Source organism: Rhinolophus sinicus, chromosome 2 (genome assembly GCF_057876585.1).
Source record: "Rhinolophus sinicus isolate RSI-liver-muscle chromosome 2, RSI-T2T, whole genome shotgun sequence".
In the NCBI taxonomy this organism is placed as follows: domain Eukaryota; kingdom Metazoa; phylum Chordata; class Mammalia; order Chiroptera; family Rhinolophidae; genus Rhinolophus; species Rhinolophus sinicus.
Window position 1 is genome coordinate 176,026,110 of NC_142502.1, and position 16,754 is coordinate 176,042,863.

Sequence of the window (16,754 nt, forward strand, 5' to 3'; positions counted from 1 at the left end):
TTTGTCACTATGTGAGGGATATAAATGATAAATATTTAACTATTACATTCTTTTGTACACCTGAAACTAAAAAAAAAAAAACAGGGATGAGAGGAATGTGGAGGGGGACTAAATACCCTGTTGGGAATAGCTACAGGGTCACATTTGGAGAGGACTGTGAGGCGATCTTTTTAAGGATGCTACATTAACAAGAGACAGTGAATTTCCTTTGTCGTCTCTTAGGATATTTGTTTTCTCACTTTAATTTGCATTGCGTGGTATACAGCGTGCAGTAGTCCATCATTTCACAAATACCTTGGACACTCACTCAAGGTCTGTTAGTATCACGTCGCTGGCAGAGGTGTTCAGTGAACCACAAAGATGGGGGTTCCCCATCAGAGCATAGGCTGTTGGCTGCAAGTGGCTGTCCAGAGAGGGCTACATTCACCAGGACCCTTGCATTTAGGTGGTGGCCTGTGACAAGGGGTTGCCAACAGGGATGTGACCAGAATCAGTAAGTGTCATGTCTGAGTCAAGGCAGTTAAAATATCTTCCCCCACCTGTCAGCTGATTGGAGAAACCTTTGAGGACTTAGAGTGGGCCGAACCACAAGCAAAGAGGAGCCTGGGTCCCCGAGTGAGCACGTGGCAGATGCCTGACGAGAACTGCCTGAGTTGGACTGTGACATGAATAGGGAATACATTTGCACTGTGTTAGTACTGAGAACTCATGGGAACTTAGGGCCTAACTAGTATAATGCCTACTGTTACTGTAACTACGGCACATTGCTTTAGCCAACCCAAAGCCTTTTTGGTCTTCACCAAGCATGGGCTCCGCTGACTTGGCCTGTGTTTCATTTCCTTGGTTTTTCCTCTTCACCGAGAAGCTCAGGAGATGCTACTATTGAGTGGGAAGGTTTTGAAAAAAGAATTATGTGACCAAACAAATGGGATAAGAGGTGGGTAAAGGTAGTTACTGAAGGAATTTCTTCTCTTGGTCCTGTGAGGATTTTTTTTTTTGTGTGTGTGTGATTTCGGAGTCTCTGAAATTATGAAAGTAATGGAGTCATGAATATAATTACCTCTATTCTGTAATTACCCAGCAAATATCATATGAATACATAGGGGGTTTGAGTCAGCAGATCTGGCAGCTGCAGAGTTTGATTATAATGATTTAGCTGTTGGAAAATGCCAAGGATTAATTTCAGTCATCAGTGTAGGAACAACAAGGAGAAATGGCCCCAGATTAGGAAAGCACACATGCAGGCTGCGTGGCGAGGGCACTTGCTGCCTGGGAGGTCAGTAAGATGAGCAGCCCCCCTTTTGGATGAGGCATGCCCCCCAGGAGCCTGTCTTGTAAGACTAGGGATGAACTGCAGCTCCTTCCGCAGGCTGCCTTTCCCCGGGTCATTGCTCGTCGAGAATCTCATACCTGAGATCGGAGGGGACAGACATGCTTGTCTGAGCTCTGGCTTTCAAGACAAGTCGTTGCCTTCCACTGTTGCTAGGAAACCCCTGTGAGGTGGAGTAGCATAGCTGGCCCCATTTTATGGATGCCAGCACAGTCCTCAAGGAGTCAGTCTCTCAATGTGGTCCCGTAAGTGGCATTTCTAGGTTAGAACCTGGGTCCCTGAGCCCTTTCTCTTACCTTGTACTGGCTTTGATGAGGAACGGACCTCCAATTATAATGTTTTTCCAACGGAAAAAGGGTGATTTCATTTATGATTGCTCTTTCAAATGGTTCCCAGGAAAGTTTCATGAAAAAAAAAAAAAGCGAGTACTTGCTGTGCACATCAGATCCTGCTCTTCCGGGAGGGAGGTGGACAAGACCCTCTGCAAGCTAGAGATCTCCTAAAAGAAGCCACGGGTCCCTGTGACCTTAGTGTGTTGTCGTTTCCTAATTCGGGGTCACTTTTCCTTATTCCTACTCTGATGACTGAAGTTAATCCCTGGCATTTCCCAACAGCTCAATCATCATAATCAGACTCTGAAATTGGCTTCTCCTTACAAGATTCTGGCCTGCCCTCTGCACAGTGCCCACCACCACTGGAGAAGATGGGCTGTGGTATGCAGTGAGGCTAGTGCCATTCCCAGCATTGCCCATCAGTCTGCACTGCTCTTTGCTCCTTTGTTTTGGGACTCAGTGCTCACCACTTACTGTCCTGAAAATTCCCTAAAAGCTCTGTTATTCATCTCTGAGTCCAGCTGCCTGGGGAGAGGGCCTGGAATGACGGACAATTAGGGCTCCTTAGAGCTGGGCTGCAGCACAGGGTGGGTGGTGTGTCATGGGGCACAGAGGAGTGAACTCAGAGACAGATTGTGTCTGGGGTCAGATCTATTCCCTGCCCTGGGTGTGAAGTCATTAGAGGGACTGCCATCTCTTCTCTTTATCAATGAAATACCCAATGCTTTCTCTACTTATAGTAAAGCTGGATAGGCTAGTTTAGCCAGGGTTTGGGCTTCCCCTTACTTGTTCTGAGGGACACGGGGCTGCTATCCAGAGTGAAAGGGCTGACTCTGTAGTGACCTCGAAGTCAGAAGGGGAAAGGTCTGAAACCTGGAGAGCTCCTCGTGCGTGGCCACAAGCCACACCAGGGGCCCAGGGGCGAAGCTGCTCTGGGCAGTAGTTGTGTCCACCAGATGCCTTCTACTCTTCTGTAATCATCTATACCAGATGCAATCTTAGACTCACATCTACACCTTGCTGACACGCACAAACCTGTGTCATATCTCTCCCCAAAACACAGGCTGACCACAAATCCCGACCCCAGCTTTTGTCAGTAACCTACAGGATAGCATTCTCTAAAATCTGAATTCAGACCTAAATACTCCTTCCGACTGAACCTCCAAACTATTTTCCTGTTGCGATTTGGACTCTGACAATAATTCTAATCATCTCTCAATGTTGACACCAAACCAGGTCTCAGCAGCTTCTAATACCGGACCCTCAGGCCGAGGTAGAAACCCAGCTCCAGCTGAAACCCAGACACCAAGCCTCACTTGAAACTCTAATTTTAACCCAGTGTTAAACCTAACCCAATCAAGGAATGTGTTTCCTGAGCTGGCGTTTGGTACCCTCAGTGCGCATGTGTAGGGGACTCTATCTCTACCCTCTTATATTCTCTGACCGAGTCTGTGAAAAAAAAAAACAAAAAACTGACAACAGGCAGACGAACAGCAGAAAAAGCATACACATTTATTTTATTTATTAATTTTTTTATTTTTTAAATTAAAATGTATTGGGGTGACCATGGTTAGTAAAGTTACATGGGTTTCAGGTTCAGGTGGTAGATGAGGGTAAACGGGATCAAATATATGACAGAATTGCATACCTGAAACCCATATACATTTATTTGATGTTAAAAGTTTTACATGGCCCAGTGGGGCTTCACTGAAAAGAGAAAACCCCCAACGAAACAGCTAGGCTTGGAGGCTCTTATGCCATTTGGGAAAAAAAAAAACGAAGAAGATAAATTTAAAGAGAAGTGACAAGACAAAAGAAAGGGACTTTGAGCTTCTCGGGGCAGCAAATTGTAGGAAGGCAAACATGAGGGGACACCGATGTCAGAGAAGGACGAGTTGGCGAAGCTTGTTTGTGTAGCCTCTTTCTCGGTGCCCCCTCGTCTCTGGTGATAAGGGTTTGAGTCCCTTCCTGGCTTGGGAAGTGGGTGGGGGGTGGTAGCGTCACAGGGGTAATTTACGATCTGCTTTCAGGCAGGTGGATCACTGCAGAGAGCTCATCTGGGGTCTGTTCTTTTCTCAATTGCTTTCAGTTCAAAACCGTCCTTATGCCAGAGAGGTGTGTTTGGGGTGCGTATTTCGATCCCCTACTCGTACACACCCTTCCTCCTCTTGCTCCTCCGCTCCCCGTGGCTGCTGCTCTGGGCTCCCAATCATCATGACCCTTGCCTCCCAGGCAGGGTTTTCAGTCTTGAACTTTGAACTTATATTGTTGGTTTTTGATTCCCAAAGGTGGAAGACCAGCAGGTTTGATGAAGATGAATCCTGGGCAGTGAATTAGTTGAGGTGAATGGGTTCAGGTGTCACCCCTTTGAGAATTTACTTGTATTAAGATTCACTGTCATCAAATCCCAGGCTGTAGAGGTGGGTGGAGAAGAACTGAAATAGACATCGATGATGGTGGAGGGGAAAGGGAGGGTAGCTTTTTGCTTCGGCTCATCATCTCTTTATGCCTCACTTTCCTAAACTGAGTAGGGGTATAGTAAAGATTAAACAAGATAATGCACAAAAAATGTGTAGAGCACACAATAAATCATCATCATCATCATCGGTATCATTCTTTTATTTCTTAATTCCTGAATGGGTCTGAAACCACTTACCACTCTTCATAAAAATAACTTGAAAACGAGAACCCAATTTTTCACTTCTTTTCAGCATAAGCTCTCATTGGAAATACAAATGTTTTTGGAAAAGGTAACCTCTCCGGAGGCTAACTTTATAAAGTTATATAGATAACTTTTGTGTTCAGCAGAGAGATTAGTGGGTAATGGTAAAAGAAGGTATATGTGTGTGAAGTTAAAGTCATCTAACATGTTTCATTCAATGTGACACAGGGAAAGAACAAAACCTTTGAAGGTAGATGGGTTGATAATAGCTGTACTCCATTGCCTACCACTTATGGGCAATTCATTCATTCTCTCATTGAATCATACCCTTCTATGTCTCAGTCACTGATCAGAGTAAATGGATGTCATTCCAGCCCCTGTGAAGCTTTCATTCTGGTGATATAGACACTAAACATGCAAATAAACACACATGTAATTATAATTTGAAATAACATTTGAGATGTAAAAAAGGGGGGGGTAGTGGGAGAGGATCATTGTAGAAGAGCGTCCTTAGTTTGGGGTCTCAAAAGGCCATTTTGGGGGTGAAGGGTGAGTAGGAGTAACTCAGTGGAAGAATGGGGGAAGAGTTCGATTTTGACAAGGCTCTTGGCTGGAGGGGAATTCAGCCTTATTTCAAGTAGTGTTAGTGGTGCCTGTGTGTGATTTGTGACCAATGGAAATTGCAGCCGTTTTCACATCGCTAAAATTATAGTAGTTACTAGACACATTGCTGGATCTTGTTAGTTAATACCTTGATAAAGGAGCACATATATTATTCCTATATCACAAGTGTACTTTACACAGACTTTTTTTAGAGAAGCTTTAGGTTCACAGCAAAATTGAGCAGAAGCTTCAGAGATTTCCCACATACGCCTTCCTGCCCCACCACATACACAGCTTCCCCCACTCTCAAAATCCCTCACCACAGGGGGACGTCACAAGTGTATTTTTAAAATATTTTGATAATGTGTGTTTTGCTGTAATTGGTTCCCTTTGTAATCCTATGCATTTTCTTTTATACATTAAAAAGCATTCTGAGCAGGGCTCCCTAGGCTTTCCCGACGGCCAACGCAGTCAAGGCACGAGCAGGGTGAAGGTAGCCGGCTGCAGAGGGAGAGGCCTGCTGAAGGCAGGACGGCTGGCCCGGTGCAGCAGGCGTGGTCAGCAGGGACGGATGAGCGTGGCAGGATGAGGCTGGGAAGGTCTGAGGGGCCAGACACTGAAGTGCCTTGGCGGCCACTTTGAGGAATTTGATGTCCTCTCATGGACCATGGGAAGCAATGGGAGGGTTTTAAGCAGAGATTAATTTCATAATTTACGTCAAAACAACATTAAACCACTAAAATGATAGCATCGGCAACAACAGCCTCTTCTTCACTGTTACATGTGCGAGAAAGGTCGCATTAGTAGAGATAAAACAGGGAGACCTGCAACTTGGTGTAGGCTGATGGCAGTTGAACTACAGAAGAGGGAATGGAGTTAAGTATATTTTGGAGATGAAATTGGAAGCTTGTGGCAGTGAATTCGATGTGGGAGGTGAGGGAACGAGAAGTGTCAGAATGATCCCACAGCTTCTTACTTCATGGACGGATGATGGCCATTGTCTGTGATAAAGAAGGCTGAGGAGGGACAAGTGGAAGGGGAGTCTTCACTTTTAGACATGTCAATTGAGATGCCTGTGAGACATCCAAATGGATGTGTCAAGGAGGCGATTGGATAAATGAGTCTGGAGCTTAAATGAGATCTGGGTCGGAGATATGAATTTGCAGATGCCAACATATAGATGACATTGCAAATCAGGGAGATGAATGAGGCTGCTTTAGGCGAGAGGGAGATAAAAAAAGGACCTGGAACAGCTCTGTAAAACTTCAAATTTAGAGATGGTGTAATAATGGATTAATTATCATAATAATACAAGGAGCCAGCCTTTATTGAGGTCTTACTACACTCTAGGCACTGTTCTAAGTGTGCTGCATGTGTTTATTCCTCTATTTTCACAACAACCCTATGAAGGAAACTGAGGCACCAGGGATTACATATTTCACCCAAGGTGACAATTCCTGGGTGGATGATTTCGGGGTAGGAACCCAGCAAATCTGGCCCCAGAACTTCTTCTCCTATTCCCTGTGGAGTTTGGAACAGAGGAGCCAGAGGAGGCAGGTGACACCAGGAAACGAGGACTGTGACGTTCAGAAAATGAAGAGTAGGATGTTTTAAGGTGGAGGTATGGTCAACCTGGCCCCATGCTTCTTAGGTCCGGGAAGATGAGCTGCGAAAAGTAGCCATTGGATCTGGCAGCACGGAGGTGTAGACGTCATCAGGAAATGCAATTTGGTGGAGTGGTCAGAGGATAGGGGTAGGAACTAGTTGGCATGGCTTGGAGAGAGAATGGGCTGAGGACGTGCAGGTGGCATTGTCCTTACCTGTCCCCTGACGATAGATGCTTGCTTTGCAGGGTAGTTATAGAGGAAGGTGTATCTAAAGCACAAAGCATCGTGCTTAGTGCACAATAAGCACGCATTAAATGTTAACAATTTTAACACGTCTACATAAATCGTGAGGTCACAAAGACCTGCGATATTGGTGACACCGGAACAAGAATATAAATGCTGGGCATTTGGTCAGCTGGCACATAGAGGTGCAGGCACCATGACATGTTCAATGAGAGTTTAGGATGAAGAAGACAAACTATCCTGTGGATGAATCTCCAGGCTGGTACCAGATGGAAGGCCTACCTGTAAAAACATAAAGAGGTTGTGACATACCAGACCCCACGAGTGTGCAAATAGGGTGGTTCGAAGGAGTTCAGAGGAGAGATCACTGGGCTGGGATGGGATGATGCATTTCCTTAGAGAAGAGATGGACTATGTTGTCAGTATCCTTGTTTCTGCATAAGGAATGAGGGACTCGGGCAGGGGCAGTGGCTTTGCCCTGAGCCTTGGTTTCAGGCAAAACTATCAGTCACAGACATCCCTCCTCGTGTGGCAATAACACTCCACATTTAGAAGTAGCTCTCTCCACAGGACTGAAAGCAATTTATAAACAGACCAGAATGCATCTCATTACTGCTCCCATCCCGCTGTGACTGATGGCTGGGGCCGGTGCGAAGGAGCCAGACGACCCTGGTGTGACTGCAGACAGTTTCAGGAAGCTCCCAGAGAAGTAACTGGGAGCTCGGAGTCAGCAAACTGGGTTTAGACATGGGGTTTTCTAGAGTTCCCCAAAGCAGCTCCTCAAATCCCTCCCGCGATGGGCAGGCAGTGAAAGCAAGCCTCACTTCCCCTTGGATCCTTTAACTGCTTCCTGAAGAAAGGTGGATGAGCCCAGGAGCAGGTCCCAAATTCTGCCTTCACAGAGGCCATTGGCATCTTGCTTGTCCTTGAGGCTGTCTGACTGATGACCGAGAAGAGCTGGGCTCCTTTATACTCTCATAAAAGATAGCCCTCCCGGGACCCCTGCAGTGTTGCTGGGACCCCTGACCTTGCCCTTGACAGGAATACTGTGTGTGTGTGAGTGTGTGTGTGTGTGTGTAGGGGGCTGAGTAATGGAGAAGCGCCAAACAGGTCATCATGGGTGGGCTGCGTGACAGTTCAGGGGCTTCCAGGAACTGGGGACAGGCCACATGAGGCACAGCTATCCAGATCTGACCACTAGCCCTGTACTAATTTGGGGTGCTGAGTCATTTGGAACTTGCCTCGGTTTTTCTGCTAGTAGCACATTGCTCTTCACTAAGTATTCTTTTTCACACTATTTATACAAAGCCATCTGTAAATAGGTGGTGTGCCCTTGGTAATTCCTGCAGAATCTCTAAGTGCTGGGTGGAGTCTTTGGAGGGGGCTAAGCGAGGTGGCCGGGGCAGACTGTGCAGAAACTTGCACATGTGCAAGGATGTCTGTTGTGTGGAATGAAGGGGAAATTATTCTCTCTTTCTTTTTGTTCACTATTCCATCTTCTCCTTGCCTGCCTAATTCCAGCCATCATTCAAAGCCCAGATTAAGTTCTGCATCTTCTAGAAAGCCCACCTTGGTAATTTTTTTGCAGTTGTCCTTTATTTAATTTATTTATTTTTGTTGAAGCAAAACTCCCATAATGTAAAATTAGCCATTTTAAAATGAACAGTTGAGTGGCATTTAGTACATTCACAGTGTTTGCAATTGCCACTTCTATTTAGTTCTAAAACATGTTTCTCACCCCAAATGAAGCCCTGCAATCATTAAGTAGTTACTCTCCATTGTCTCCCTGGCCCCACCCCAGCCTGGCAACCACCAGTTTGATTTCTGTCTCTATGGATTTACCTGTTCTGGCTATTTCACATAAACTGAATCATGCAATATATGATTTTGTGCTTGGCGGCTTTCAGTTGGCATGATTTTTTTCTAGGTTCACCCCTGTTTTCGCATGTATCGACAACTTATTCCTTGTTGTGGTTGAGTAATATTCCATCATATGTACAGCAGGTCCTCAAATAAAACCATTTCCTTATAAACTTGTTGGGATACCGTAGGAACTTAACTCTCGTTTATATCAATTAACCTATGGTAAAATTGGGTTATTATATGTTGTTTCACTGGAAGTCATAGAACTTATCGACAACATTCAGTGAGGACTTACTGTATATTCCACCATTTATCCATTTATCTGTTGATTGGCATTTGGATTATTTGTTATTTTCACGTTTTACTATTGTTAACAGTGCTTCTATAAACACTTCTGTACAAGTACTTTTTTTTTTTCATTTCTTTTGGGTATTTACTTAGAGTGGAATTGCTAGGTCATGTGGTAATTCTATGTTTAGTTATTTGAAGAACCACCAAATTGTTTTACATGGCAGCTGTACCATTTTGTATTCCCACCAGCAAATCTTGATCATTTTACTTCGTAGTAATTGTTCTATAAAGGAAATTATTACATTTTCACCTGTGTTAGATGCCTCCTTGGATTATCTATCTTGTTTCTATACCATCTTTTAGCTTAATTCTAAGCTCCACAACCTCAAGAACGAATCTCCATTGTTTGTTTACTTATTAATTCATGGAAATCAATTACTCGTTAGCAGTATAGTTTAATAGCTAAGAGACTGGCTCTGGAATCAAACTACCCATGTTCAAGTCCTGGGTCTGCCACTTGCTAAGTGCACATGGGGCAAGTTATTTCACCTCTTTGCCTCTTAGTTTCTTTATCTGTAAAATGGGAATAATGATAGTTGTATTAGTTTCATATTGCTGCCATAACACTTACCACACACTTGGTGGCTTAAACAACACAAATTTATCATCTTACAGTTCTGGAAGCTAGAAGTCTGAAGTGGGTCTCATGGGGCTAACATTTACTGTGGCAGGACTGCCCTCCTTCTGGAGGCCCTAGGGGACATCTGTGTCCTTACCTTCTCCAGTTTTTAGAGGCTGTCTGCATTCCTTGGCAGATGGTCCCTTCCATCTTCAAGCAGTCATGTCACTCTGACCTCTGTTCCTATCCTCAGATCTCCTTCTCTGACTCATTCTGACTGTCTGCCTCCTTCTTATACGAGGACTCTCATGATTACCTTAGACCTACTCAGATCACCCAGGATAATCTCCCCGTGGCAAGATCCCTAACTTAATCACATCTGCGAAGTCCCTTTAGCCATGTCACGTAATATAGTCACAGGTCCCAGAGTTTAGGTTGTAAACATCTTTGGGGAGACCATTATTCTGCCTACCATAATTGTGCAAGTTCATAAGACTATTTTGAGGATAAAATGAGATATTCCACACAAAGCACAGATGATCAATGATGTAAGATACAACATTTCTGCTCAGATGCTCTTAGATTTGGTACCTTGACCATGGTGAGTGCCCTGTAGGTATCTGGGGATGCATGTGTCTGACTTCTAAAGTCTCAGTGATGCTGTACCCTAAAAATGAACTACCTTTTCTCAATAAGAACAAGTCACTCATCAAACTCCCTGTGCTGGAATCCTCTCTGGGGTTCCATTTAGTTCCAGTCCATCTCTTTGGGGGACAACACATGTGTGCTGTAAAGCTCTGGTCTACATCTTACATGTTTCTGTTGTTGCTGAATTACAAAATTAAAAGTTCTGGGTTGCAAAAAACACATCTGATAAAAGACTGTTATCCAAAATATACAAAGAATTCTTATAATTCAACAATAAGAAAACAACCAACCTGATTAGAAAATGGGCCAAAGACACCCCACCAAGATGTACAGATGGCAAGTAAACATATGAAAAAAATGCTCTACATCATGTCATCAGGAAAATGCAAATTAAAACAACTATGCAACTATTAGAATGGCCAAAATCCAGAACACTGACAACCAAATGCTGGTGAAGGTGTGAAGCAACAGGAACTCTCACTAATTGCTGACGGGAATCCAAAATGGTACCCATGCTTTGGAAAACCTTTGGCAGTCTTTTACTAAATAAAACATACTCTTATGATCCAGCAATCTCATCCCTTGGTATTTACCCCACCAAAAATTGAAAACTTATCTTCACACAAAAACCTGCACAAGTATGTTTATAGTACCTTTATCCATAATTGCCAAAACTTAGAAGAAACCTAGATGCTTTTCAGTAAGTGAGTGCATAAGCTGCGGTACATCCAGAAAATGGAGTATTATCCAGTACTAAATATAAATAAGCTAGTAAACCATGAAAATAAAAGGAGGAATGCATATTACTAATTAAATGCATATTACTAAGCGAAAGAAGCCAATCTGAAAAGGCCACGTACTGTCTGATTCCAACTATATGACATTCTGGAAAAGGCAAAACTGTGGAGACAGTAAAAAGATCAGTGGTGCCAGGGATTGCGGGGGAGGGAAGAGTAGGTAGAGCACAGTGGATTTTAGGGCAGTGAAAACACTCTGTGTGATACCATAATGATGGACTCTGAGTGATACTGACATGGCAGTGTAAGTTCAGCCTTATATCGCTCCGCTGGGGGTCTGTGCATGTGTGGAGACAAATCTTTGTACCTTACTTTCAATTTTGCTGTGAACTTAAAACTACTCTAAAAAAACATAAGTAAAGTCTTAAAAAGGTAATTTTGGGTGACTGGGAATACATTATGAAGCTCAAGAATCCAAGTTTGGGAGATAGCTACATGCAGAGAGAAGTAGGTCTGGGACTTGTGTTGAATGATGAAAGCTTTTGAATTATTGTCCCTGGTGGACCTTGAACCCTAAAGATGACTCTACTTATAAAAGAGGTTCCACTAGGGTAATGGCAGAAGGAGGATCCCTAGAACCCCATCATTTTATCTTGCTCCAGGAGATGGGTCAGAGGACAAAGAGAGAATGGGGGTAGGAACCTGCAGACAACACGAGGCCCGTGTGTAGTCACTTAGTCACTGTTGTCAGGCAGCCTTGGTCATTGTGTTGCAGTAGCAGTCCCAGTGGGGAGAGGTACAGCTGCTCTCAGACCTCATGGCGGGAGCTGAGATTCCTTCCCGGTGTGTCATTTAGGGGCCTGTGAATTGAGGCCAGATCCCCACAGGACGGGGCTGTGGGTAGGGCTAGGGAGCAGAGGCCTGGGCCCTAGCGAAGAAACTTGAGTTCCTTAATTGTCCCCTCTTGGCCTTGGTCACCCCATCTGAAAAACATGGGTGGATTAAAGATCTTGCACAAGTCCTCGCAGCCTGTGCTTCTATAATTGTATAAAGAGTGATGCCAAACAATTTTTAAATAAATACTTCTCAGATGATTCATGGGAAGATCATATGAACCAAGTATAACTCTTGGATTTTTACTCAGTCCAGAATCGTCTGGGTCGTGTCCTGCCCACTTCTGTTTACTTATTTACAATGCTTAGAGCAGCCCTTGGCTCTCCTGAGTTCTGCCTGTTATCCACACCTGAGTTTTGCCAGGACCAACTGATCCCACAGGGCTTTAAGAAGCTCCACATTTCCTAGGGTGGAAGGGACAGATGGATACACACTGATGCTCGTGGACTATTTCCCAAGAAACAGAAATAAAAGTACTTTTTTGGCCATTGTAGTTGTGGAAAAAAGGGACCAGAGGCTGAAGCAGGATTTAAATAGCTTCTCCCACGGAACATTCTCTGGGGCTACAAGGACATGGCACTGAAAGCCACAGGGCCATGAGGTCACCCTGGGGTTCATGACTTACAGGGAAGAGTCAACTCTTTGGACACTTTTTGGGACCCCTGGACTTTGAAGGGAAGCTGAAGAGCTCTAGAACAAAGTGGATCTTTATAATAGTTGGAATGATATTATCCTGCAAGAAGAAAGGAAGTCAAGCCATTCGGGTAAGAGAGGAAGGGGCCCCACCAGGGCCCGGTGTGGGGAGAAGGGAGAAGTCAGAAGGATGGAGGAACCACAGAAGGGGCTGCATGAACAGGTCCAGGGACAAGAACTGACTCTGTGTGTTTGGGAAGCGACAAGCAGTTGAGTGCTTCTGGAATATGGGGTGAAGGATAGGGGGTGAGGAGCTGTGGCTGGAGAGGTAGGCATGGCAGGCTATGGAGGGCCAGGTAAAGTGCTTGAACTTGCCCTTGTGAGGGTGAGGGTGTGGGGAGCCTTGAAAGGTGTCAGGCAGGGACACGTCACGGCTCATTCAGGGCTCACCAGCCCTTGTTCCTTGACATCAGGTGCACGTTCTCCCTGTTTTCTTATATCCACGGCAGCTGCAGGCCCTTCACTCAAGGAATTGTCACTTCAAGCTGAGAACAAGCAGAACAACAAATTCTCAAGAAAAATCTGTGCTTTTCCCCAAGTGTTGTTTGTAGAGTGGGAGGAAAGAAACTTGACACAAGCTATTTGGGACTTTCGGGACAAATCGTGTATTTTGCACATTGCTACGGGGCATTAGGATGTCCTCTTGATGCTTATTTACGTCCCACATGTTTTCCTGGAAAATGCTGAGGTCACAGCATGTTTGCAGTTTGTGGCTGGCATATCTCTAGCAATGTTTGATGATGCCATTTCCCCATCCCTAAATATTAACCGTCAAAAGCAAAGTGGATGCCATTGCAGTCTAAACAAGGGCTTCAAGAAAAGCAAACAGAATAAAAGGGAAAAAAGGAAACTCCTCTTTCTCCGTCTTGCTGGAAATAAGAGGTGTGGCTGTCAGAGAATCTACAGAGGTGGCCAGAGCCCCACGTGTCAGAACGTGCCCTTGAACAGCTGTTGTGAGGGAAAGAGGATCGTGTGGTGGTCACGTGGCTTCTATTTCAGCCCATTTGTCCACTGACTAGCTGGGTGACTGTGGGCATTTCATTCCCTTTCTTGACATCGGTGTTCTAATGAGACATTGAACTAGTTGTTCTCTTTTTGTTTCAACTGCTACAGAGAGTCCCTGGAAGGTTTCTTCCCCCATGTCTGAGTCTTTCCACTTATTTTATCTTAAACGCTTTTTGATGGTGTTTATTATTTATAACCAGCTATTGCCAAAGAGGATTTGAGTCAGCTTACTAGAAGAGATGTGGTCACAACAGAATCATTAAAAGGCAATTAATGATCAATGCCATTTGATAGGCAGTGCTGATGGGGTGACAAACACACCAGAATCCTAGGATGAAAATAGCTTTTCAAAGTAAGCACTAAAGGAAGACTCTGGGCTTCCTGGATGCTGAAGAGAAGGAGAGACCAGATTCCATGCTCGGATGGTACCCTTTCCAATTGGAGAGCGGGATGTTTGCTGCCACCTATGTAAGAGGAACAGTGAGTACTTGAATATCCAAATCACCAACGGCACTTCCGTAAAGATGCAAGATATTCCAGATGCTTACATGTGGCGTGTTTATTCTCTCTCTTAGGGAGCACTATTTTCTTTGGCGGAAGGGAATAGTGTGTCTGAGAAACTGATGAAAGCTGACAAGTTTAAGGTTTGCACTGAGAAGTGGGCGAGATAAGCAGGGTCTGCTCTTTGTGGGGGTGGAGGGAATCTTGAGCATCCCTTCCTGAGGTGCCACATTGCATGTGAGTCCCGGAGCACCCACACTCCATGTGGGATTTGAGCCTCTGCTCTGCCCCAGCTCTCCTACCTCATGCCAAGCAATCCTCTCCCCTCCCGGGAGCAACCCCTTCACCAGCCTCTCTAGGGAGCTCCTGCCAGCTTTCTGAACAGCTCTGTGCTTCTACTGACCTAGGAAAACCTTCTGAGGGGCTTTGGGAGCCTGCCTTTCCTGCTCAGAAGCCCGCTGAGGAGACGTCATGTACCAAGTAGATATTCTGCACAGCAACCTGTTGATACCAGAGAAAATAAGAACTTAGCTTGAAAAAGAGCAAGTTTTATGTTCTGTAGCTGCCTCGTCAGAAACACACGTCTGCTGCCTGAATGGTGGCACAGACACAAAACTGTCCTTCAAACGACTACGATTCTGACACCACATCAATTCAGGAGCTGTTCTGGGAACCCAGGGCTCAGAGACATCCTTTTTCCCCCACGTGTGCGTGAACAGCTTACATGAAGAATAATCTAAGCTATGTGGCCACTAGACACTAGCAGCATTTCACGCAGAGCGTGGTGGAAGCATTATGTGTGTGGATGTGTTTAACTTAGGACTGGGGCAAATGCTGACGTCAGAGCTGGGAGCGTAGTCTCCACTGTCATCCTTAGTACCACGTGCCTGGGAAAGCTGCAAGGTTCACTTCAATCTCATCAGGAGGCACATCAGTCAGAGACTCAGCCGAGAGGCTAGAGGGTGCCACACCCAGTGTGAAGATGTGTGGAGCTGGAGCTTCGGGCGGCTTCCAACTCAGAAAGCCCAAGGACCCCAATCTTTTAACACTTTCCTTGCTATTCCTCTGAATCTCCTTCTGCCTTCTGAAGTTGTCTCCTGCCCCCATCATTAATTTCTTTTCTGTCTATGTAACTCTAACTGACATTCTCATCTTATTTCTTCTTTGAAATTTCCCTTGACTGCTCAAACCAGCAGTAATTATCGATTGTAACCTCAGGGAAGCTCAGGGCTGGTGGGGCCATGGAAAACACATCACTTTTCTTCTCCTGCACCAGAGGGGATTCCTTAGAAAGTGTGTCTCATTGGTGATCCTCAAACCTCTGCTTGAATAGCACTAGTGACGAGATACTATCTCATCTGGTGTATTACTCAGGAAGTTGTGCTCTGGAACCAAATAGAATTAGGTTTGACATCAGCTCTGCCACTTACTAATTAGTTGTTCTTCGGCAGTTTTTGCAAGCTCTGTATGTCTAAGTGTCTTCATCTCTACAATGGAGTTAATAATCGTATATACCTGATAGGATTATTGGCCTACCCTTTGGTTTTGACTAGAGTTGTATCATCGAGAGGCTAGCATTTTTAAAAGATACTTTTAGGGAAATTGTGTCTTTTCATTTTTAAAGAAGACCAAGTTTATAGGTACATGAACTGTGAGGTAAAGCCCGCAAATTTACGTAGACACTTACACAGACACGTGTTCCACTCCAGACACTTGACATCGGGTGTATTAGTTTGCTAAAGCTGCTGTAACAAAGTACCACAAGCTGGGAGACTTAAACAACCAACAATTATTGTCTTGGAAAGGTTGCTTCCTCCTGAGGTCTGTGTGAGAAGGATGTTTCTCCTTGGTTTGCATATGGAGATCTTCTCGCTGTCTCTTCAATCATCTTCCCTCTGTGCATCTCTTTCTGTGTCCAAATTTCCCCTTTTTTTAAGGATATGAGTCATATTAGGTCCCACCCTAATAACCTCATTTTAACTTTATTACCACTGCGAAGACTTCAGCTCTAAATAAAGTAACATTCTGAGGTACTGGAGGTTAGGACTCCAATATATCTTTTGGGGGACACAATTCACCCCATTGCCTTGAGTACTGGACAAAGTACTGGGCTGGGCATCCAGAAGTCTTGGGTTGGGTCCCAATTCTATTAATAACTGGTCCCATGATTCTGGCTGAATCTCTGGACTTGCGTTTTCCCACTGTGCCATGGGTGGGTTGACATACATGACCAACCACCTGACCATTGAGGTCCTTTCTAGTACTAGAGTTCTAGGATTTGAGTCACCCATTTGTTCTGACAATGAACTAGAGATCGAAAGGGCAACTTCTAAGTGTGAGGCTCAGATAATGGAGGGGAACAGGTGTTTCTGAGTGGGGAGTCTTGTGCTGTTCAGTTGCTCTCAGATCACACCATCTGGATTGCAAGAAATGGACGGTATGGTTCTAAAAGAATTCTTTCTTCCTCTAAAATTTTGTTTACAATCCTGTTTCTTGGGAAATGGCCCTATTTTAGCTATAGTGTTATATTTTGAAGGCCTTAAAAGCTCCATAAAGTAATGATTTGGGGTAAGGCAGCTGAGGAATTCAGTGACTTTAAGAGCATATTTGTAGTAGTTCATAAAAAATAAATCAACTTTTATCTTTTATGGGAATAAACATTTTCGACTGGGAGAATTGTGCTCCCCCCACTCTAATTCTTCAAATAGTCTTACAAAAATGGTAAC

The 16,754-nt window shown here is 44.5% G+C and overlaps 1 long non-coding RNA gene across 1 annotated transcript in view; it reads left to right on the forward strand.

Moving 5' to 3' along the window:
- The window catches only part of LOC148758960 (uncharacterized), a 283,519-nt gene that overhangs the window by 264,550 nt on the left and 2,215 nt on the right, over nucleotides 1-16,754 (forward strand). The gene's annotated exons all lie outside the window — the stretch shown is intronic.